We start from the raw sequence: 24,425 nt of genomic DNA on the forward strand, positions 1-24,425 counted from the left end.
AGCCTGATAGGCACTGTAGCCTCATAGGCACTGTAGCCTGATAGGCACTGTAGCCTGATAGGCACTGTAGCCTCATAGGCACTGTAGCCTTATAGGCACTGTAGTTTGATAGGCACTGTAGCCTCATAGGCACTGTAGCCTCATAGGCACTGTAGCCTGATAGGCACTGTAGCCTCATAGGCAATGTAGCCTCATAGGCACTGTAGTTTGATAGGCACTGTAGCCTGATAGGCACTGTAGCCTCATAGGCACTGTAGCCTGATAGGCACTGTAGCCTGATAGGCACTGTAGCCTCATAGGCACTGTAGCCTGATAGGCACTGTAGCCTCATAGGCACTGTAACCTGATAGGCAATGTAGCCTGATAGGCACTGTAGCCTCATAGGCACTGTAGCCTGATAGGCACTGTAGCCTGATAGGCACTGTAGCCACATAGGCACTGTAGCCTGATAGGCACTGTAGCCTCATAGGCACTGTAGTTTGATAGGCACTGTAGCCACATAGGCACTGTAACCTGATAGGCACTGTAGCCTCATAGGCACTGTAGCCTCATAGGCACTGTAGTTTGATAGGCACTGTAGCCTCATAGGCACTGTAGCCTCATAGGCACTGTAGCCTGATAGGCACTGTAGTTTGATAGGCACTGTAGCCTCATAGGCACTGTAGCCTCATAGGCACTGTAGCCCCATAGGCACTGTAGCCTCATAGGCACTGTAGCCTGATAGGCACTGTAGCCTCATAGGCACTGTAGCCTGATAGGCACTGTAGCCTGATAGGCACTGTAGCCTCATAGGCACTGTAGCCTCATAGGCACTGTAGTTTGATAGGCACTGTAGTTTGATAGGCACTGTACCCTGATAGGCACTGTAGCCTGATAGGCACTGTAGTTTGATAGGCACTGTATCCTCATAGGCACTGTAGCCTCAAAGGCACTGTAGCCTCATAGGCACTGTAGCATGATAGGCACTGTAGCCTGATAGGCACTGTAGCCTGATAGGCACTGTAGTTTGATAGGCACTGATATTTGATAGGCACTGTAGCCTCATAGGCACTGTAGCCTCATAGGCACTGTAGCCTCATAGGCACTGTAGCCTGATAGGCACTGTAGCCTGATAGGCACTGTAGTTTGATAGGCACTGTAGCCTCATAGGCACTGTAGCCTCATAGGCACTGTAGCCTGATAGGCACTGTAGTTTGATAGGCACTGTAGCCTGATAGGCACTGTAGCCTGATAGGCACTGTAGCCTCATAGGCACTGTAGCCTCATAGGCATTGTAGTTTGATAGGCACTGTAGCCTGATAGGCACTGTAGTTTGATAGGCACTGTAGTTTGATAGGCACTGTAGCCTGATAGGCACTGTAGCCTCATAGGCACTGTAGCCTGATAGGCACTGTAGCCTCATAGGCACTGTAGCCTCATAGGCACTGTAGCCTCATAGGCACTGTAGCCTGATAGGCACTGTAGCCTGATAGGCACTGTAGTTTGATAGGCACTGTAGCCTCATAGGCACTGTAGCCTCATAGGCACTGTAGCCTGATAGGCACTGTAGCCTCATAGGCACTGTAGCCTCATAGGCACTGTAGCCTGATAGGCACTGTAGCCTCATAGGCACTGTAGTTTGATAGGCACTGTAGCCTGATAGGCACTGTAGCCTCATAGGCACTGTAGTTTGATAGGCACTGTAGCCTCATAGGCACTGTAGCCTGATAGGCACTGTAGCCTGATAGGCACTGTAGCCTGATAGGCAATGTAGCCTGATAGGCACTGTAGCCTCATAGGCACTGTAGCCTCATAGGCACTGTAGTTTGATAGGCACTGTAGTTTGATAGGCACTGTACCCTGATAGGCACTGTAGCCTGATAGGCACTGTAGTTTGATAGGCACTGTATCCTCATAGGCACTGTAGCCTCATAGGCACTGTAGCCTGATAGGCACTGTAGCCTCATAGGCACTGTAGCCTGATAGGCACTGTAGCCTGATAGGCACTGTAGCCTGATAGGCACTGTAGTTTGATAGGCACTGATATTTGATAGGCACTGTAGCCTCATAGGCACTGTAGCCTCATAGGCACTGTAACCTGATAGGCACTGTAGCCTGATAGGCACTGTAGTTTGATAGGCACTGTAGCCTCATAGGCACTGTAGCCTCATAGGCACTGTAGCCTGATAGACACTGTAGCCTGATAGGCACTGTAGTTTGATAGGCACTGTAGCCTCATAGGCACTGTAGCCTCATAGGCACTGTAGCCTCATAGGCACTGTAGCCTCATAGGCACTGTAGCCTCATAGGCACTGTAGCCTTATAGGCACTGTAGTTTGATAGGCACTGTAGCCTCATAGGCACTGTAGCCTCATAGGCACTGTAGCCTGATAGGCACTGTAGCCTCATAGGCACTGTAGCCTCATAGGCACTGTAGTTTGATAGGCACTGTAGCCTCATAGGCACTGTAGCCTGATAGGCACTGTAGCCTGATAGGCACTGTAGCCTGATAGGCACTGTAGCCTGATAGGCACTGTAGCCTCATAGGCACTGTAGTTTGATAGGCACTGTAGCCTCATAGGCACTGTAGCCTCATAGGGCACTGTACCCTGATAGGCACTGTAGCCTCATATGCACGGTAGCCTCATAGGCACTGTAGCCTCATAGGCACTGTAGCCTGATAGGCACTGTAGCCTGATAGGCACTGTAACCTGATAGGCACTGTAGCCTGATAGGCACTGTAGCCTGATAGGCACTGTAGCCTCATAGACACTGTAGCCTGATAGGCACTGTAGTTTGATAGGCACTGTAGCCTCATAGGCACTGTAGCCTCATAGGCACTGTAGCGTGATAGGCACTGTAGCCTCATAGGCACTGTAGCCTCATAGGCACTGTAGTTTGATAGGCACTGTAGCCTCATAGGCACTGTAGCCTCATAGGCACTGTAGCCTGATAGGCACTGTAGCCTCATAAGCACGGTAGCCTCATAGGCACTGTAGCCTGATAGGCACTGTAACCTGATAGGCACTGTAGCCTGATAGGCACTGTAGCCTGATAGGCACTGTAGCCTCATAGACACTGTAGCCTGATAGGCACTGTAGCCTGATAGGCAGTGTAGCCTCATAGGCAGTGTAGCCTGATAGGCACTGTAGCCTGATAGGCACTGTAACCTGATAGGCACTGTAGCCTGATAGGCACTGTAGCCTGATAGACACTGTAGCCTCATAGACACTGTAGCCTGATAGGCACTGTAGCCTGATAGGCAGTGTAGCCTCATGGGCAGTGTAGTTTGATAGGCACTGTAGTTTGATAGGCACTGTAGCCTGATAGGCACTGTAACCTGATAGGCACTGTAGCCTCATAGACACTGTAGCCTGATAGGCACTGTAGCCTGATAGGTACTGTAGCCTGATAGGCACTGTAGCCTGATAGGTACTGTAGCCTGATAGGCACTGTAGCCTCATAGGCACTGTACTTTGATAGGCACTGTAGCCTGATAGGCACTGCAGTCTGATAGGCACTGTAGTTTGATAGGCACTGTAGCCTCATAGGCACTGTAGCCTCATAGGCACTGTAGCCTGATAGGCACTGTAGCCTGATAGGCACTGTAGCCTCATAGGCACTGTAGCCTTATAGGCACTGTAGTTTGATAGGCACTGTAGCCTCATAGGCACTGTAGCCTGATAGGCACTGTAGCCTGATAGGCACTGTAGCCTGATAGGCACTGTAGCCTGATAGACACTGTAGCCTGATAGGCACTGTAGCCTCATAGACACTGTAACCTGATAGGCACTGTAGCCTGATAGGCACTGTAGCCTCATAGGCACTGTAGCCTGATAGGCACTGTAGCCTGATAGGCACTGTAGCCTCATAGGCACTGTAGCCTGATAGGCACTGTAGCCTCATAGGCACTGTAGTTTGATAGGCACTGTAGCCTCATAGGCACTGTAGCCTCATAGGCACTGTAGTTTGATAGGCACTGTAGCCTGATAGGCACTGTAGCCTCATAGGCACGGTAGCCTCATAGGCACTGTAGCCTCATAGGCACTGTAGCCTGATAGGCACTGTAGCCTGATAGGCACTGTAACCTGATAGGCACTGTAGCCTGATAGGCACTGTAGCCTGATAGGCACTGTAGCCTCATAGACACTGTAGCCTGATAGGTACTGCAGCCTGATAGGCACTGTAGCCTCATAGGCACTGTAGCCTTATAGGCACTGTAGTTTGATAGGCACTGTAGCCTCATAGGCACTGTAGCCTCATAGGCACTGTAGCCTCATAGGCACTGTAACCTGATAGGCACTGTAGCCTCATAGGCACTGTAGCCTGATAGGCACTGTAGCCTGATAGGCACTGTAGCCTCATAGGCACTGTAGCCTGATAGGCACTGTAGCCTCATAGGCACTGTAACCTGATAGGCACTGTAGCCTGATAGGCACTGTAGCCTCATAGGCACTGTAGCCTGATAGGCACTGTAGCCTGATAGGCACTGTAGCCTCATAGGCACTGTAGCCTGATAGGCACTGTAGCCTCATAGGCACTGTAGTTTGATAGGCACTGTAGCCTCATAGGCACTGTAGCCTCATAGGCACTGTAGTTTGATAGGCACTGTAGCCTGATAGGCACTGTAGCCTCATAGGCACGGTAGCCTCATAGGCACTGTAGCCTCATAGGCACTGTAGCCTGATAGGCACTGTAGCCTGATAGGCACTGTAACCTGATAGGCACTGTAGTCTGATAGGCACTGTAGCCTCATAGACACTGTAGCCTGATAGGCACTGTAGCCTGACAGGCAGTGTAGCCTCATAGGCAGTGTAGTTTGATAGGCACTGTAGTTTGATAGGCACTGTAGCCTGATAGGCACTGTAACCTGATAGGCACTGTAGCCTCATAGACACTGTAGCCTGATAGGCACTGTAGCCTGATAGGTACTGTAGCCTGATAGGCACTGTAGCCTGATAGGTACTGTAGCCTGATAGGCACTGTAGCCTCATAGGCACTGTAGTTTGATAGGCACTGTAGCCTCATAGGCACTGTAGTTTGATAGGCACTGTAGCCTCATAGGCACTGTAGCCTCATAGGCACTGTACCCTGATAGGCACTGTAGCCTCATAAGCACGGTAGCCTCATAGGCACTGTAGCCTCATAGGCACTGTAGCCTGATAGGCACTGTAGCCTGATAGGCACTGTAACCTGATAGGCACTGTAGCCTGATAGGCACTGTAGCCTGATAGGCACTGTAGCCTCATAGACACTGTAGCCTGATAGGCACTGTAGTTTGATAGGCACTGTAGCCTCATAGGCACTGTAGCCTCATAGGCACTGTAGCCTGATAGGCACTGTAGCCTCATAGGCACTGTAGCCTGATAGGCACTGTAGCCTCATAGGCACTGTAACCTGATAGGCAATGTAGCCTGATAGGCACTGTAGCCTCATAGGCACTGTAGCCTGATAGGCACTGTAGCCTGATAGGCACTGTAGCCACATAGGCACTGTAGCCTGATAGGCACTGTAGCCTCATAGGCACTGTAGTTTGATAGGCACTGTAGCCACATAGGCACTGTAACCTGATAGGCACTGTAGCCTCATAGGCACTGTAGCCTCATAGGCACTGTAGTTTGATAGGCACTGTAGCCTCATAGGCACTGTAGCCTCATAGGCACTGTAGCCTGATAGGCACTGTAGTTTGATAGGCACTGTAGCCTCATAGGCACTGTAGCCTCATAGGCACTGTAGCCCCATAGGCACTGTAGCCTCATAGGCACTGTAGCCTGATAGGCACTGTAGCCTCATAGGCACTGTAGCCTGATAGGCACTGTAGCCTGATAGGCACTGTAGCCTCATAGGCACTGTAGCCTCATAGGCACTGTAGTTTGATAGGCACTGTAGTTTGATAGGCACTGTACCCTGATAGGCACTGTAGCCTGATAGGCACTGTAGTTTGATAGGCACTGTATCCTCATAGGCACTGTAGCCTCAAAGGCACTGTAGCCTCATAGGCACTGTAGCATGATAGGCACTGTAGCCTGATAGGCACTGTAGCCTGATAGGCACTGTAGTTTGATAGGCACTGATATTTGATAGGCACTGTAGCCTCATAGGCACTGTAGCCTCATAGGCACTGTAGCCTCATAGGCACTGTAGCCTGATAGGCACTGTAGCCTGATAGGCACTGTAGTTTGATAGGCACTGTAGCCTCATAGGCACTGTAGCCTCATAGGCACTGTAGCCTGATAGGCACTGTAGTTTGATAGGCACTGTAGCCTGATAGGCACTGTAGCCTGATAGGCACTGTAGCCTCATAGGCACTGTAGCCTCATAGGCATTGTAGTTTGATAGGCACTGTAGCCTGATAGGCACTGTAGTTTGATAGGCACTGTAGTTTGATAGGCACTGTAGCCTGATAGGCACTGTAGCCTCATAGGCACGTTAGCCTGATAGGCACTGTAGCCTCATAGGCACTGTAGCCTCATAGGCACTGTAGCCTCATAGGCACTGTAGCCTGATAGGCACTGTAGCCTGATAGGCACTGTAGTTTGATAGGCACTGTAGCCTCATAGGCACTGTAGCCTCATAGGCACTGTAGCCTGATAGGCACTGTAGCCTCATAGGCACTGTAGCCTCATAGGCACTGTAGCCTGATAGGCACTGTAGCCTCATAGGCACTGTAGTTTGATAGGCACTGTAGCCTGATAGGCACTGTAGCCTCATAGGCACTGTAGTTTGATAGGCACTGTAGCCTCATAGGCACTGTAGCCTGATAGGCACTGTAGCCTGATAGGCACTGTAGCCTGATAGGCAATGTAGCCTGATAGGCACTGTAGCCTCATAGGCACTGTAGCCTCATAGGCACTGTAGTTTGATAGGCACTGTAATTTGATAGGCACTGTACCCTGATAGGCACTGTAGCCTGATAGGCACTGTAGTTTGATAAGCACTGTATCCTCATAGGCACTGTAGCCTCATAGGCACTGTAGCCTGATAGGCACTGTAGCCTCATAGGCACTGTAGCCTGATAGGCACTGTAGCCTGATAGGCACTGTAGCCTGATAGGCACTGTAGTTTGATAGGCACTGATATTTGATAGGCACTGTAGCCTCATAGGCACTGTAGCCTCATAGGCACTGTAGCCTGATAGGCACTGTAGCCTGATAGGCACTGTAGTTTGATAGGCACTGTAGCCTCATAGGCACTGTAGCCTCATAGGCACTGTAGCCTGATAGACACTGTAGCCTGATAGGCACTGTAGTTTGATAGGCACTGTAGCCTCATAGGCACTGTAGCCTCATAGGCACTGTAGCCTCATAGGCACTGTAGCCTCATAGGCACTGTAGCCTTATAGGCACTGTAGTTTGATAGGCACTGTAGCCTCATAGGCACTGTAGCCTCATAGGCACTGTAGCCTGATAGGCACTGTAGCCTCATAGGCACTGTAGCCTCATAGGCACTGTAGTTTGATAGGCACTGTAGCCTCATAGGCACTGTAGCCTGATAGGCACTGTAGCCTGATAGGCACTGTAGCCTGATAGGCACTGTAGCCTGATAGGCACTGTAGCCTCATAGGCACTGTAGTTTGATAGGCACTGTAGCCTCATAGGCACTGTAGCCTCATAGGCACTGTACCCTGATAGGCACTGTAGCCTCATAAGCACGGTAGCCTCATAGGCACTGTAGCCTCATAGGCACTGTAGCCTGATAGGCACTGTAGCCTGATAGGCACTGTAACCTGATAGGCACTGTAGCCTGATAGGCACTGTAGCCTGATAGGCACTGTAGCCTCATAGACACTGTAGCCTGATAGGCACTGTAGTTTGATAGGCACTGTAGCCTCATAGGCACTGTAGCCTCATAGGCACTGTAGCGTGATAGGCACTGTAGCCTCATAGGCACTGTAGCCTCATAGGCACTGTAGTTTGATAGGCACTGTAGCCTCATAGGCACTGTAGCCTCATAGGCACTGTAGCCTGATAGGCACTGTAGCCTCATAAGCACGGTAGCCTCATAGGCACTGTAGCCTGATAGGCACTGTAACCTGATAGGCACTGTAGCCTGATAGGCACTGTAGCCTGATAGGCACTGTAGCCTCATAGACACTGTAGCCTGATAGGCACTGTAGCCTGATAGGCAGTGTAGCCTCATAGGCAGTGTAGCCTGATAGGCACTGTAGCCTGATAGGCACTGTAACCTGATAGGCACTGTAGCCTGATAGGCACTGTAGCCTGATAGACACTGTAGCCTCATAGACACTGTAGCCTGATAGGCACTGTAGCCTGATAGGCAGTGTAGCCTCATGGGCAGTGTAGTTTGATAGGCACTGTAGTTTGATAGGCACTGTAGCCTGATAGGCACTGTAACCTGATAGGCACTGTAGCCTCATAGACACTGTAGCCTGATAGGCACTGTAGCCTGATAGGTACTGTAGCCTGATAGGCACTGTAGCCTGATAGGTACTGTAGCCTGATAGGCACTGTAGCCTCATAGGCACTGTACTTTGATAGGCACTGTAGCCTGATAGGCACTGCAGTCTGATAGGCACTGTAGTTTGATAGGCACTGTAGCCTCATAGGCACTGTAGCCTCATAGGCACTGTAGCCTGATAGGCACTGTAGCCTGATAGGCACTGTAGCCTCATAGGCACTGTAGCCTTATAGGCACTGCTGTTTGATAGGCACTGTAGCCTCATAGGCACTGTAGCCTGATAGGCACTGTAGCCTGATAGGCACTGTAGCCTGATAGGCACTGTAGCCTGATAGGCACTGTAGCCTCATAGACACTGTAACCTGATAGGCACTGTAGCCTGATAGGCACTGTAGCCTCATAGGCACTGTAGCCTGATAGGCACTGTAGCCTGATAGGCACTGTAGCCTCATAGGCACTGTAGCCTGATAGGCACTGTAGCCTCATAGGCACTGTAGTTTGATAGGCACTGTAGCCTCATAGGCACTGTAGCCTCATAGGCACTGTAGTTTGATAGGCACTGTAGCCTGATAGGCACTGTAGCCTCATAGGCACGGTAGCCTCATAGGCACTGTAGCCTCATAGGCACTGTAGCCTGATAGGCACTGTAGCCTGATAGGCACTGTAACCTGATAGGCACTGTAGCCTGATAGGCACTGTAGCCTGATAGGCACTGTAGCCTCATAGACACTGTAGCCTGATAGGTACTGCAGCCTGATAGGCACTGTAGCCTCATAGGCACTGTAGCCTTATAGGCACTGTAGTTTGATAGGCACTGTAGCCTCATAGGCACTGTAGCCTCATAGGCACTGTAGCCTCATAGGCACTGTAACCTGATAGGCACTGTAGCCTCATAGGCACTGTAGCCTGATAGGCACTGTAGCCTGATAGGCACTGTAGCCTCATAGGCACTGTAGCCTGATAGGCACTGTAGCCTCATAGGCACTGTAACCTGATAGGCACTGTAGCCTGATAGGCACTGTAGCCTCATAGGCACTGTAGCCTGATAGGCACTGTAGCCTGATAGGCACTGTAGCCTCATAGGCACTGTAGCCTGATAGGCACTGTAGCCTCATAGGCACTGTAGTTTGATAGGCACTGTAGCCTCATAGGCACTGTAGCCTCATAGGCACTGTAGTTTGATAGGCACTGTAGCCTGATAGGCACTGTAGCCTCATAGGCACGGTAGCCTCATAGGCACTGTAGCCTCATAGGCACTGTAGCCTGATAGGCACTGTAGCCTGATAGGCACTGTAACCTGATAGGCACTGTAGTCTGATAGGCACTGTAGCCTCATAGACACTGTAGCCTGATAGGCACTGTAGCCTGACAGGCAGTGTAGCCTCATAGGCAGTGTAGTTTGATAGGCACTGTAGTTTGATAGGCACTGTAGCCTGATAGGCACTGTAACCTGATAGGCACTGTAGCCTCATAGACACTGTAGCCTGATAGGCACTGTAGCCTGATAGGTACTGTAGCCTGATAGGTACTGTAGCCTGATAGGTACTGTAGCCTGATAGGCACTGTAGCCTCATAGGCACTGTAGTTTGATAGGCACTGTAGCCTCATAGGCACTGTAGTTTGATAGGCACTGTAGCCTCATAGGCACTGTAGCCTCATAGGCACTGTACCCTGATAGGCACTGTAGCCTCATAAGCACGGTAGCCTCATAGGCACTGTAGCCTCATAGGCACTGTAGCCTGATAGGCACTGTAGCCTGATAGGCACTGTAACCTGATAGGCACTGTAGCCTGATAGGCACTGTAGCCTGATAGGCACTGTAGCCTCATAGACACTGTAGCCTGATAGGCACTGTAGTTTGATAGGCACTGTAGCCTCATAGGCACTGTAGCCTCATAGGCACTGTAGCCTGATAGGCACTGTAGCCTCATAGGCACTGTAGCCTCATAGGCACTGTAGTTTGATAGGCACTGTAGCCTCATAGGCACTGTAGCCTGATAGGCACTGTAGCCTGATAGGCACTGTAGCCTGATAGGCACTGTAGCCTGATAGGCACTGTAGCCTCATAGGCACTGTAGTTTGATAGGCACTGTAGCCTCATAGGCACTGTAGCCTCATAGGCACTGTAGCCTGATAGGCACTGTAGCCTCATAAGCACGGTAGCCTCATAGGCACTGTAGCCTCATAGGCACTGTAGCCTGATAGGCACTGTAGCCTGATAGGCACTGTAACCTGATAGGCACTGTAGCCTGATAGGCACTGTAGCCTGATAGGCACTGTAGCCTCATAGACACTGTAGCCTGATAGGCACTGTAGCATGATAGGCAGTGTAGCCTCATAGGCAGTGTAGCCTGATAGGCACTGTAGCCTGATAGGCACTGTAACCTGATAGGCACTGTAGCCTGATAGGCACTGTAGCCTGATAGACACTGTAGCCTCATAGACACTGTAGCCTGATAGGCACTGTAGCCTGATAGGCAGTGTAGCCTCATGGGCAGTGTAGTTTGATAGGCACTGTAGTTTGATAGGCACTGTAGCCTGATAGGCACTGTAACCTGATAGGCACTGTAGCCTCATAGACACTGTAGCCTGATAGGCACTGTAGCCTGATAGGTACTGTAGCCTGATAGGCACTGTAGCCTGATAGGTACTGTAGCCTGATAGGCACTGTAGCCTCATAGGCACTGTACTTTGATAGGCACTGTAGCCTGATAGGCACTGCAGTCTGATAGGCACTGTAGTTTGATAGGCACTGTAGCCTCATAGGCACTGTAGCCTCATAGGCACTGTAGCCTGATAGGCACTGTAGCCTGATAGGCACTGTAGCCTCATAGGCACTGTAGCCTTATAGGCACTGTAGTTTGATAGGCACTGTAGCCTCATAGGCACTGTAGCCTGATAGGCACTGTAGCCTCATAGGCACTGTAGTTTGATAGGCACTGTAGCCTGATAGGCACTGTAGCCTCATAGGCACGGTAGCCTCATAGGCACTGTAGCCTCATAGGCACTGTAGCCTGATAGGCACTGTAGCCTGATAGGCACTGTAACCTGATAGGCACTGTAGCCTGATAGGCACTGTAGCCTGATAGGCACTGTAGCCTCATAGACACTGTAGCCTGATAGGTACTGCAGCCTGATAGGCACTGTAGCCTCATAGGCACTGTAGCCTTATAGGCACTGTAGTTTGATAGGCACTGTAGCCTCATAGGCACTGTAGCCTCATAGGCACTGTAGCCTCATAGGCACTGTAACCTGATAGGCACTGTAGCCTCATAGGCACTGTAGCCTGATAGGCACTGTAGCCTGATAGGCACTGTAGCCTCATAGGCACTGTAGCCTGATAGGCACTGTAGCCTCATAGGCACTGTAACCTGATAGGCACTGTAGCCTGATAGGCACTGTAGCCTCATAGGCACTGTAGCCTGATAGGCACTGTAGCCTGATAGGCACTGTAGCCTCATAGGCACTGTAGCCTGATAGGCACTGTAGCCTCATAGGCACTGTAGTTTGATAGGCACTGTAGCCTCATAGGCACTGTAGCCTCATAGGCACTGTAGTTTGATAGGCACTGTAGCCTGATAGGCACTGTAGCCTCATAGGCACGGTAGCCTCATAGGCACTGTAGCCTCATAGGCACTGTAGCCTGATAGGCACTGTAGCCTGATAGGCACTGTAACCTGATAGGCACTGTAGTCTGATAGGCACTGTAGCCTCATAGACACTGTAGCCTGATAGGCACTGTAGCCTGACAGGCAGTGTAGCCTCATAGGCAGTGTAGTTTGATAGGCACTGTAGTTTGATAGGCACTGTAGCCTGATAGGCACTGTAACCTGATAGGCACTGTAGCCTCATAGACACTGTAGCCTGATAGGCACTGTAGCCTGATAGGTACTGTAGCCTGATAGGCACTGTAGCCTGATAGGTACTGTAGCCTGATAGGCACTGTAGCCTCATAGGCACTGTAGTTTGATAGGCACTGTAGCCTCATAGGCACTGTAGTTTGATAGGCACTGTAGCCTCATAGGCACTGTAGCCTCATAGGCACTGTACCCTGATAGGCACTGTAGCCTCATAAGCACGGTAGCCTCATAGGCACTGTAGCCTCTTAGGCACTGTAGCCTGATAGGCACTGTAGCCTGATAGGCACTGTAACCTGATAGGCACTGTAGCCTGATAGGCACTGTAGCCTGATAGGCACTGTAGCCTCATAGACACTGTAGCCTGATAGGCACTGTAGTTTGATAGGCACTGTAGCCTCATAGGCACTGTAGCCTCATAGGCACTGTAGCCTGATAGGCACTGTAGCCTCATAGGCACTGTAGCCTCATAGGCACTGTAGTTTGATAGGCACTGTAGCCTCATAGGCACTGTAGCCTGATAGGCACTGTAGCCTGATAGGCACTGTAGCCTGATAGGCACTGTAGCCTGATAGGCACTGTAGCCTCATAGGCACTGTAGCCTGATAGGCACTGTAGCCTCATAGGCACTGTAGCCTCATAGGCACTGTAGCCTGATAGGCACTGTAGCCTGATAGGCACTGTAGCCTGATAGGCACTGTAGCCTGATAGGCACTGTAGCCTGATAGGCACTGTAGCCTGATAGGCACTGTAGCCTGATAGGCACTGTAGCCTGATAGACACTGTAGCCTCATAGACACTGTAGCCTGATAGGCACTGTAGCCTGATAGGCAGTGTAGCCTCATGGGCAGTGTAGTTTGATAGGCACTGTAGTTTGATAGGCACTGTAGCCTGATAGGCACTGTAACCTGATAGGCACTGTAGCCTCATAGACACTGTAGCCTGATAGGCACTGTAGCCTGATAGGTACTGTAGCCTGATAGGCACTGTAGCCTGATAGGTACTGTAGCCTGATAGGCACTGTAGCCTCATAGGCACTGTACTTTGATAGGCACTGTAGCCTGATAGGCACTGCAGTCTGATAGGCACTGTAGTTTGATAGGCACTGTAGCCTCATAGGCACTGTAGCCTCATAGGCACTGTAGCCTGATAGGCACTGTAGCCTGATAGGCACTGTAGCCTCATAGGCACTGTAGCCTTATAGGCACTGTAGTTTGATAGGCACTGTAGCCTCATAGGCACTGTAGCCTGATAGGCACTGTAGCCTGATAGGCACTGTAGCCTGATAGGCACTGTAGCCTCATAGACACTGTAACCTGATAGGCACTGTAGCCTGATAGGCACTGTAGCCTCATAGGCACTGTAGCCTGATAGGCACTGTATCCTGATAGGCACTGTAGCCTCATAGGCACTGTAGCCTGATAGGCACTGTAGCCTCATAGGCACTGTAGTTTGATAGGCACTGTAGCCTCATAGGCACTGTAGCCTCATAGGCACTGTAGTTTGATAGGCACTGTAGCCTGATAGGCACTGTAGCCTCATAGGCACGGTAGCCTCATAGGCACTGTAGCCTCATAGGCACTGTAGCCTGATAGGCACTGTAGCCTGATAGGCACTGTAACCTGATAGGCACTGTAGCCTGATAGGCACTGTAGCCTGATAGGCACTGTAGCCTCATAGACACTGTAGCCTGATAGGTACTGCAGCCTGATAGGCACTGTAGCCTCATAGGCACTGTAGCCTTATAGGCACTGTAGTTTGATAGGCACTGTAGCCTCATAGGCACTGTAGCCTCATAGGCACTGTAGCCTCATAGGCACTGTAACCTGATAGGCACTGTAGCCTCATAGGCACTGTAGCCTGATAGGCACTGTAGCCTGATAGGCACTGTAGCCTCATAGGCACTGTAGCCTGATAGGCACTGTAGCCTCATAGGCACTGTAACCTGATAGGCACTGTAGCCTGATAGGCACTGTAGCCTCATAGGCACTGTAGCCTGATAGGCACTGTAGCCTGATAGGCACTGTTGCCTCATAGGCACTGTAGCCTGATAGGCACTGTAGCCTCATAGGCACTGTAGTTTGATAGGCACTGTAGCCTCATAGGCACTGTAGCCTCATAGGCACTGTAGTTTGATAGGCACTGTAGCCTGATAGGCACTGTAGCCTCATAGGCACGGTAGCCTCATAGGCACTGTAGCCTCATAGGCACTGTAGCCTGATAGGCACTGTAGCCTGATAGGCACTGTAACCTGATAGGCACTGTAGTCTTATAGGCACTGTAGCCTCATAGACACTGTAGCCTGATAGGCACTGTAGCCTGACAGGCAGTGTAGCCTCATAGGCAGTGTAGTTTGATAGGCACTGTAGTTTGATAGGCACTGTAGCCTGATAGGCACTGTAACCTGATAGGCACTGTAGCCTCATAGACACTGTAGCCTGATAGGCACTGTAGCCTGATAGGTACTGTAGCCTGATAGGCACTGTAGCCTGATAGGTACTGTAGCCTGATAGGCACTGTAGCCTCATAGGCACTGTAGTTTGATAGGCACTGTAGCCTGATAGGCACTGCAGTCTGATAGGCACTGTAGTTTGATAGGCACTGTAGCCTGATAGGCACTGTAGCCTGATAGGTACTGTAGCCTGATAGGCACTGTAGCCTGATAGGTACTGTAGCCTGATAGGTACTGTAGCCTGATAGGTACTGTAGCCTGATAGGTACTGTAGCCTGATAGGCACTGTACTGGCGTATGGAGCCTCAGTATTAGAGTACTGGGAGTTAGAAATGTTACTATACATTGTTTAGGTTAAAAACTATCCATCACTCTTACCAAGTAATTAGCCAACATAACGACCCTCAGTCATCCCATCCACTGTCTGGGTGATTGTGACCACCCTGGCTTGGAGGGATCCCGTCCCATTTCCCAGACTGGAATTTGGAGCTGGAGTTTTTCCTCAAGATGAACTATAGTTCCAGGCTGTTAAAGCTGGAGTGTGGGCAGAGAGAGGGATAGAGGGATGTGTGAATGGCACCCCTCTTGCTAGTAGTATATGGGCCTAATCCAGTGTCCAACTACAACATATTATATGTTGGTCCTCTTGAATAGTCCCAGTATCTCTTCTCACTTCCTCTCCTCTGAAGTTGTGCCAGCTCCACCAGATGCTGTACTTCGTTGTGTCTCCAGACACTCTTGGAAACAGCTTCTCATTGGAAACCATCAAGTTTAGTCTTCCCTTCATATCATCCACTGTTTCATATCAAACTTCTATCACACTCCACATGTGATACTGATTGGAATGTCTGTAGTTTTTGACCTTTGACATATCCCTAGTTATCGTCCCTTGAAATGTACTCTGAGGCCTTGATTCATACATTTTGGCACATTTGATACACTCACTATGGACTTCAGAGGTCTGGTCTTATCGTGTTTTCATTTCACCAGTTTGTCATTCAGCACTGACTTTATTTCATCTGAGTATATTGTCCTTGTGCTATCTGAGGCTGTCTCCTGTGTGTGTGAGAGAAAGCGAGAGAGACAGACAGAGACAGAGACAGGTTCAGAGACAGAGACAGAGAGAGTTGAACGAGAGAGTTGAATGAGAGAGAGAGACAGAGAGAGAGAAAGAGAGAGAAAGAGAGAAAGCTCTATAGAGAGAGCATTGCTGTATGGTGTTGTGGGGGACTGAGAGACTAAGGCAGGGAGTTAGGTGGGGGTGACCGGAGGGAGGGTGACCCATCAGACAGCCTCTAGACCAGTGCTGTGTCTCATGCTTGCTCCCCTTCTCTTATCTCCACTCTGATACCCAGCTCACTTTGAAGTATGTTGAGAGTTGATGTGAAAATAAAATAGGAAATTGTGTTTTCTAGCTTGCTGGGTAACTTAAATGTTGGAGAGATTGTAGGGACACTATTTTTACCTTTATTTAACTAGGAATGTCAGTTGAGAACAAATTGTTATTTACAATGACAGCCTAGGAACAGTGGGTTAACTGCCTTGTTCAGGAGCAGAACGACAGATTTTCACCTTGTCAGCTCAGGGATTTGATCTAGCAACCTTTCGGTTACGGGCCCAACACTCTAACCACTAGGCTACCTGCTGCCCCAAGTGTATACTTATTGATATGCTGAAGTGTACAGTACAATGGACATTCAGTTGTTTTAATGTTGTTGACTGTCTGTCACTATCTCTGTGGTGAGAGAGAAGGCAGATAAAGGAACATTGTTCGGAGTGAGTTTTGTTTTACATTGTAAACATTTGGCAGAGGCCACAGGCAGATATGGAGGAACTGATGACTCACTGTAACACATGGCTATGTGGCGTTATCAGCTCTTCTCTGTGCTTAGTACACTGGGTTTCTAGGCTGCTGTCAGCAACACTTCTCTGTGCTTAGTACACTGGGTTTCTAGGCTGCTGTCAGCAACACTTCTCTGTGCTTAGTACACTGGGTTTCCATGCTGCTGTCAGCAACACTTCTCTGTGCTTAGTACACTGGGTTTCTAGGCTGCTGTCAGCAACACTTCTCTGTGCTTAGTACACTGGGTTTCCATGCTGCTGTCAGCAACACTGCTCTGTGCTTAGTACACTGGGTTTCTATATTAGAGTCAGCAACACTTCTCTGTGCTTAGTACACTGGGTTTCTATATTAGAGTCAGCAACACTTCTCTGTGCTTAGTACACTGTGTATCCATGCTGCTGTCAGCAACACTTCTCTGTGCTTAGTACACTGGGTTTCTAGGCTGCTGTCAGCAACACTTCTCTGTGCTTAGTACACTGGGTTTCTAGGCTGCTGTCAGCAACACTTCTCTGTGCTTAGTACACTGGGTTTCCATGCTGCTGTCAGCAACACTTCTCTGTGCTTAGTACACTAGATTTCTATATTAGAGTCAGGAACACTTCTCTGTGCTTAGTACACTAGATTTCTATATTAGAGTCAGCAAAAGTTCTCTGTGCTTAGTACACTGGGTTTCTAGGCAGCTGTCAGCAACACTTCTCTGTGCTTAGTACACTGGGTTTCCATGCTGATGTCAACACCTGGGACGTTTGCTTGGTCCCTCTAGCTAACTGACGTGCTCTGAGCATAATGTACGCCGTTGTAAAATATAAAATTTTACTGCATAGTGCTCTGTGAGTGTGAACATCCCTTACAAAAAAAAGATTGCAGTCAGAGTGCAGTTTAAACGAGTGCAGTACACTGCAGTTATTCTGCAATAACTGTGTCCAAAATACCACAGTCGACTGCAGTTACCGCACTTTTACCGCAGTTTCAAAACTGCAATCGTTTTTTGGAAGGGAGTCCCTTTTCATGTTAAAATGAAAAAGTGGTAAATCAATCAGGTCCTACCACAGTCAACGGCACCCTTTGTTATATCACTTCTCCATGTGAAAACAGCCTCCCCTCTCATTTCATTCACTTTCACCTGAGCCTTAGATCAATCTGGCTCAGTGATATGTATCCCCCGTTCAGGGTCAGAGGGAACACTGACCATTTCCCTTCCTCTCCGAGGTGATGTTGTTTTAAACCCGGAGTTAACCACAGATTGATCAGGTGACTGAGAGGGTATTCGGGGGCTGCCATCACTCATAGACTCTGAAGGCGGGCTGTTTCTCCTGGCCTCGCCACTTTTGATCGAACCCCTCTTAACTACTCCACTGGGTAATACATAGCCAGGGTAATATGTCTTGGGTCAGCAAATTATAGTTTTCTTTTTTCCTCAGAAATATATTTTTGGGAGGTCTGAAGACCTATTGACTAGTCATGTTTTAATCCCAGATAATTTGTTGTTTGCTGTGGATGGGAAGAAATACATTAGAATTGTATTGGGATCCATTCTTTTTCTTTTGCCATAATTTGTCAAAATGGCCGCCTGGATGTCTTCAGAATGCCTGTGTGCTCCTTCGGGAGAGAAAGCTGCCTTTGCACAATTTTTTGTCCCAGAAATAGAGTGAGTCAGAGAGCACACTGTTCTTTTCATCACCGCAACCTTATCTATCGTAAATATGGATTTATTAATGACCAATTACTACATAACTGGAGGTCATGGTGCAGTCATGGTGCAAACTGGTAAATATGTCCCTCTAACTCAAGCAGTGAATCAGCCTCTATATGTCCAGTCCACCCGTCCCTTCACCACAATACCCAACACACTGTGACACTTCCTTGGCAAACGTTGTGAAAAGGGAAAACATTGAAAGAACATTTCTTCATCCAGGCCATAGTGAGACGTCTGTTGTGTCACACTGTCTGAAAACCGAATGACAGCATTAATGCTTCATCAGCACTCCATGTCTGTTGAGTCAAGCAACAGGAAGTGTGTTAATGTAAGAATCTGTCCTGTCTGTTGGTGTATGTTGTCTGCATCTCCGCTTTAAGCCCAGAAACAATGTTCCTACATGGATAAATACAGTTCATTTAATTGATTGTCTTCTCACCCAGACATGCTGATTTCTTCACTTCTACAAGGTTGTGAGAGTCTGCTGTATGTATTTCTCAGTCTAATGCCAAAGTGAGGACTTTCTCCGGTAGCTTTAATCCCCTGGATAACGATAAAACAGAGCACACTCTGACACACTGGGCTATCCATTCATGACAGACTCTTCCCCCCTCTCCCTTCCTCCCGCTCCCTCCTTCCCCCAGTTGAATCAGGGGTCAGTGACTTTCTCTGGAGTACCAGACTGAAATTCCACATAGTGGAGGTGGTGGTAGGAGAGGAGGTGGTGACGAGAAGCGGCCCACTAACCTCACTCAATTCCTGGGTAGCAGTTGTCTGAGGCAGGCCCTCATCCTACTGGGGCCTAGCCCACAACCCAGACCCATGCAGAGTAAAGTCAGACATAACCAATCAAGTGGCTTTTCAGTGGACCGCTAGCCACAGTCATGAGAGGAGAAACAGGGTGTGGAGCTTCTCATCAACTCCCTTCATCAGGGATGTAGCAACCGCTGGATTACTTTCACATTCTTTCAATACATTATCATCATTAAGAGCCTCATGTTTAGGGTCATGTATCTTAAAGGACTGATCTGCGATTGCGACATCTATTTTTTTTACTTTTAAATTCATAATATATACCTATTGATTCTTGAAGAATATACAAGTAACTTATAAATGCCTCATGAGCTTAGTTCAACTGTTTAACCCCATCAGAACCCAACACAGAAGACTGTTTAACCCCATCAGAACCCAACACAGAAGACTGTTTAACCCCATCAGAACCCAACACAGAAGACTGTTTAACCCCATCAGAACCCAACACAGAAGACTGTTTAACCCCATCAGAACCCAACACATAAGACAGTTTAACCCCATCAGAACCCAACACAGAAGACTGTTTAACCCCATCAGAACCCAAACAGAAGACTGTTTAACCCCATCAGAACCCAACACAGAAGACTGTTTAACCCCATCAGAACCCAACACAGAAGACTGTTTAACCCCATCAGAACCCAACACAGAAGACTGTTTAACCCCATCAGAACCCAACACAGAAGACTGTTTAACCCCATCAGAACCCAACACAGAAGACTGTTTAACCCCATCAGAACCCAACACAGAAGACTGTTTAACCCCATCAGAACCCAACACAGAAGACTGTTTAACCCCATCAGAACCCAACACAGAAGACTGTTTAACCCCATCAGAACCCAACACAGAAGACTGTTTAACCCCATCAGAACCCAACACAGAAGACTGTTTAACCCCATCAGAACCCAACACAGAAGACTGTTTAACCCCATCAGAACCCAACACAGAAGACTGTTTAAGGGTATCAGGGGTGTAGTGTTTTAGGATATACAACAGGTATTCAAATTTAAATTCACTTCCTGACTGAATTAAAAACTGAATTGGCCCCAATTCTGACACCAAGCCTCACTAATACCCTGCATCTAATACAAATCAAAAGTTCCCTCAATTTAAAGTGGCAATCTACAGTTCAAACAACAACAAAGCGGATCCTTTCCTCCTCCACCTTTTTGGGTAAACAGCTTAGGGATGGGGTGGGGAAATGTAACCACTCTTAAATTCATAGATGGGGCTATGGATGCAATGACTGACCATCCATGAGATCAAAGTGATAGTTTTAACCATGTTGTGAAGCTTTATAGTGTTTGTTTACAATTACTTTAAAAACAATGGAGTAAAACAATCTTATTTTGGGGGTTCTGATGGGGTTAAACAGTCTTCTGTGTTGGGTTCTGATGGGGTTAAACAGTCTTCTGTTTGGGTTCTGATGGGGTTAAACAGTCTTCTGTGTTGGGTTCTGATGGGGTTAAACTGTCTTATGTGTTGGGTTCTGATGGGGTTAAACAGTCTTCTGTGTTGGGTTCTGATGGGGTTAAACAGTCTTCTGTTTGGGTTCTGATGGGGTTAAACAGTCTTCTGTTTGGGTTCTGATGGGGTTAAACAGTCTTCTGTGTTGGGTTCTGATGGGGTTAAACAGTCTTCTGTGTTGGGTTCTGATGGGGTTAAACAGTCTTCTGTGTTGGGTTCTGATGGGGTTAAACAGTCTTCTGTGTTGGGTTCTGATGGGGTTAAACTGTCTTATGTGTTGGGTTCTGATGGGGTTAAACAGTCTTCTGTGTTGGGTTCTGATGGGGTTAAACAGTCTTCTGTGTTGGGTTCTGATGGGGTTAAACAGTCTTCTGTGTTGGGTTCTGATGGGGTTAAACAGTCTTCTGTGTTGGGTTCTGATGGGGTTAAACAGTCTTCTGTGTTGGGTTCTGACGGGGTTAAACAGTCTTCTGTGTTGGGTTCTGATGGGGTTAAACAGTCATGTGTTGGGTTCTGATGGGGTTAAACAGTCTTCTGTGTTGGGTTCTGATGGGGTTAAACAGTCATGTGTTGGGTTCTGATGGGGTTAAACAGTCATGTGTTGGGTTCTGATGGGGTTAAACAGTGTTATGTTTTGGATTCTGATGGGGTTAAACAGTGTTATGTTTTGGATTCTGATGGGGTTAAACAGTGTTATGTTTTGGATTCTGATGGGGTTAAACAGTTTTCTGTATTGGGTCCTGATGGGGTTAAATTACCTAAACTACTCTTTTTAATCAATTCTTTCCACATGTGTGTGTTGGTATATTATCAGTGAGCAATAGGAGACGCAGCATATTGATCAGTGTTACCTAGTGTTGAATTTTCAGTGTAACATTTCTAGTGGTAATTCAGGTGTTAAATTAAAGTTACAATATGAAACTTGTTGGGTGACCTGGTCAAAATTCACATAAAAATATGAGTTACAGATCTGTCCTTTTCATTGAAAGCAAGTCTAAGAAGCTGTAAATCACTTCTATGTGTGCTATGCTTTCCGTTTGTAAGTTTAGTTTGTGTGTCTTTTACTTTCGGTTTTGTACACCAGCTTCAGCTGAAAATACAATATTTTTGGTTCTGGAAAATATATTTCACAGCGGTTTAGATGGTACAATGATTCTCTACATTATATTTGCTTGTTTTGTCATATAAACTGAAATTAGGCAAACTATTAGAATTTTAGCAACCAGGAAATGGAGGAGCTATTTCTGCATAGTGTCACGAAATTCGTCGTGGTGTTGCAGGGAAGACCAAAATGCAGCGGGTATATGGATACTCATTCTTTTAATGAAAAAATGTAAAGCATCCACAGAACAGAACAGAACAAAACAATACTCACAACTCACAACTCACAACTCACAACTCACAACTCACAACTCACAACTCACAACAGTGTAGCAGGCTCAATAACGCCGTGCTCCCAAACAATTCCCCACCAACACACAGACAAACATACCCAACTAATATAGGACTTCCAATCAAAGGCAACACCACACTGCTGCCTTCAATTGGAAGTCCACCCCAATTAACTCTACATAGAAACAGACTACCTAGACTAAACATAGAATACATGAATCTCAAACAGTGCCCAAAACCCCCGGAATACTTAAATCAAATGCCCTTACTACAAAAACACCACCCCGAACCACATAAACCAAATACCCTCTGCCACGTCCTGACCAAACTACAATGACAATTAACCCTTATACTGGCCAGGACGTGACACATAGTGCACCTTTAACTCTGTAAGTGTTAAATTAAAGCTCATTGGTGTAAAATAACCCCAGTGTTGGTTTAATAACCAGAGTTAAACCAAAACCACGGCTATTACTATCATATTTCCCAGCATGCTCTATTGCAGGTTGGATTTTATAATTGTTTGTTTCAATATCTACGTTTTGCATTGATTGATTAATGAATTTTCAGCTACTCAAAAATAAATAAAAAAGAATTCTAAACTAATCCAAACTGTTACTTGGACTTATCACACCCTTTACGGAAATGGTTGTTCCAGTTACGATACTTTAGTTTCATGTCTTAGTCTTCGCACCTGGCAGTCATTCTGAATCCAGGTTGCAGGTGAATAAAAATTCTAAATATTGCATATAACCACTCTGACTGGATTCCAATATGGATTACACATCACTTTGCAAGCCAGCATAATGTAACTTGCAGGTCTGATGTTGCCTGTAAACCACGAGTTTCAGGTCACTGTATTAGGGTAGAACTAGGCCCTCAAAATAAGGCCTTATGAAATATGTGTTGTATTGTGTTGAATTATTTTATTTTCAAGATAACATATCCACTTAGGATCTCCCTTGGTGAAGGCCACAGGACAGAAAACAACCATGTCTCTGTCACTATCAAATACAGTCCGATTACAGTTCTTCTTCATTTTGGTCCGATTCTTACAACAACTGTCGTGACAACTGAATTGCTGTATTTTGGTTATTTGTAGCCAACAAAACAGAATTTTAACAGCTTAACATATTTTAAAAGCCTGATAAAAAGGTAAATTGTAAAATGTCCAATAAGCTCATACGTAGCGGACCTAAGGAGACTTTTCTGTGTGTGAAAAATGTCAGAATAAAAGGAAATTTAGGGAATGCATGTTTAGAACAATACATGTTTAGAACAATCCATGTTTAGAACGATTCATGTTTAGAACAATCCATGTTTAGAACAATCCATGTTTAGAACGATTCATGTTTAGAACAATCCATGTTTAGAACGATTCATGTTTAGAACGATTCATGTTTAGAACGATCCATGTATAGAACGATCCATGTTTAGAACAATCCATGTTTAGAACGATTCATGTTTAGAACGATTCATGTTTAGAACAATCCATGTTTAGAACAATCCATGTTTAGAACAATCCATGTTTAGAACGATTCATGTTTAGAACAATCCATGTTTAGAACGATTCATGTTTAGAACGATTCATGTTTAAAACGATTCATGTTTAGAACGATCCATGTTTAGAACGATCCATGTTTAGAACGATCCATGTTTAGAACGATTCATGTTTAGAACGATCCATGTTTAGAACGATTCATGTTTAGAACGATTCATGTTTAGAACAATCCATGTATAGAACGATCATGTTTAGAACAATCTATGTTTAGAACGATTCATGTTTAGAACGATCCATGTTTAGAACGATCCATGCATAGAACGATCCATGCATAGAACAATCCATGTTTAGAACGATTCATGTTTAGAACGATTCATGTTTAGAACAATCCATGTTTAGAACGATTCATGTTTAGAACAATCCATGTTTAGAACAATCCATGTTTAGAACGATTCATGTTTAGAACAATCCATGTTTAGAACGATTCATGTTTAGAACGATTCATGTTTAGAACGATTCATGTTTAGAACAATCCATGTTTAGAACGATTCATGTTTAGAACAATCCATGTTTAGAACAATCCATGTTTAGAACGATTCATGTTTAGAACAATCCATGTTTAGAACAATCCATGTTTAGAACGATTCATGTTTAGAACAATCCATGTTTAGAATGATCCATGTTTAGAACGATTCATGTTTAGAACGATTCATGTTTAGAATGGTCCATGTTTAGAACAATCCATGTTTAGAACGATTCATGTTTAGAACAATCCATGTTTAGAACGATTCATGCCTCGTCAAGGGCACATCGACAGATTTCTCACCTAGTCGGCTCAGGGATTTGAACCAGTGACCTTCCGGTTACTGGCTCAATGCTCTTAACTGCTAGGTTATGGAATGTTTGCTCACAAATAAAATTAATTGGCTGATCCCTCTTGGCGACCTTCCTTAACTCGTAGGAAGTCCCACCCAGTTGACAACTTCAAAATGGTGAAAGTCCTCCATAGT

The sequence above is a fragment of the Salmo salar genome, chromosome ssa11 (assembly GCF_905237065.1).
Source record: "Salmo salar chromosome ssa11, Ssal_v3.1, whole genome shotgun sequence".
NCBI lineage: Eukaryota > Metazoa > Chordata > Actinopteri > Salmoniformes > Salmonidae > Salmo > Salmo salar.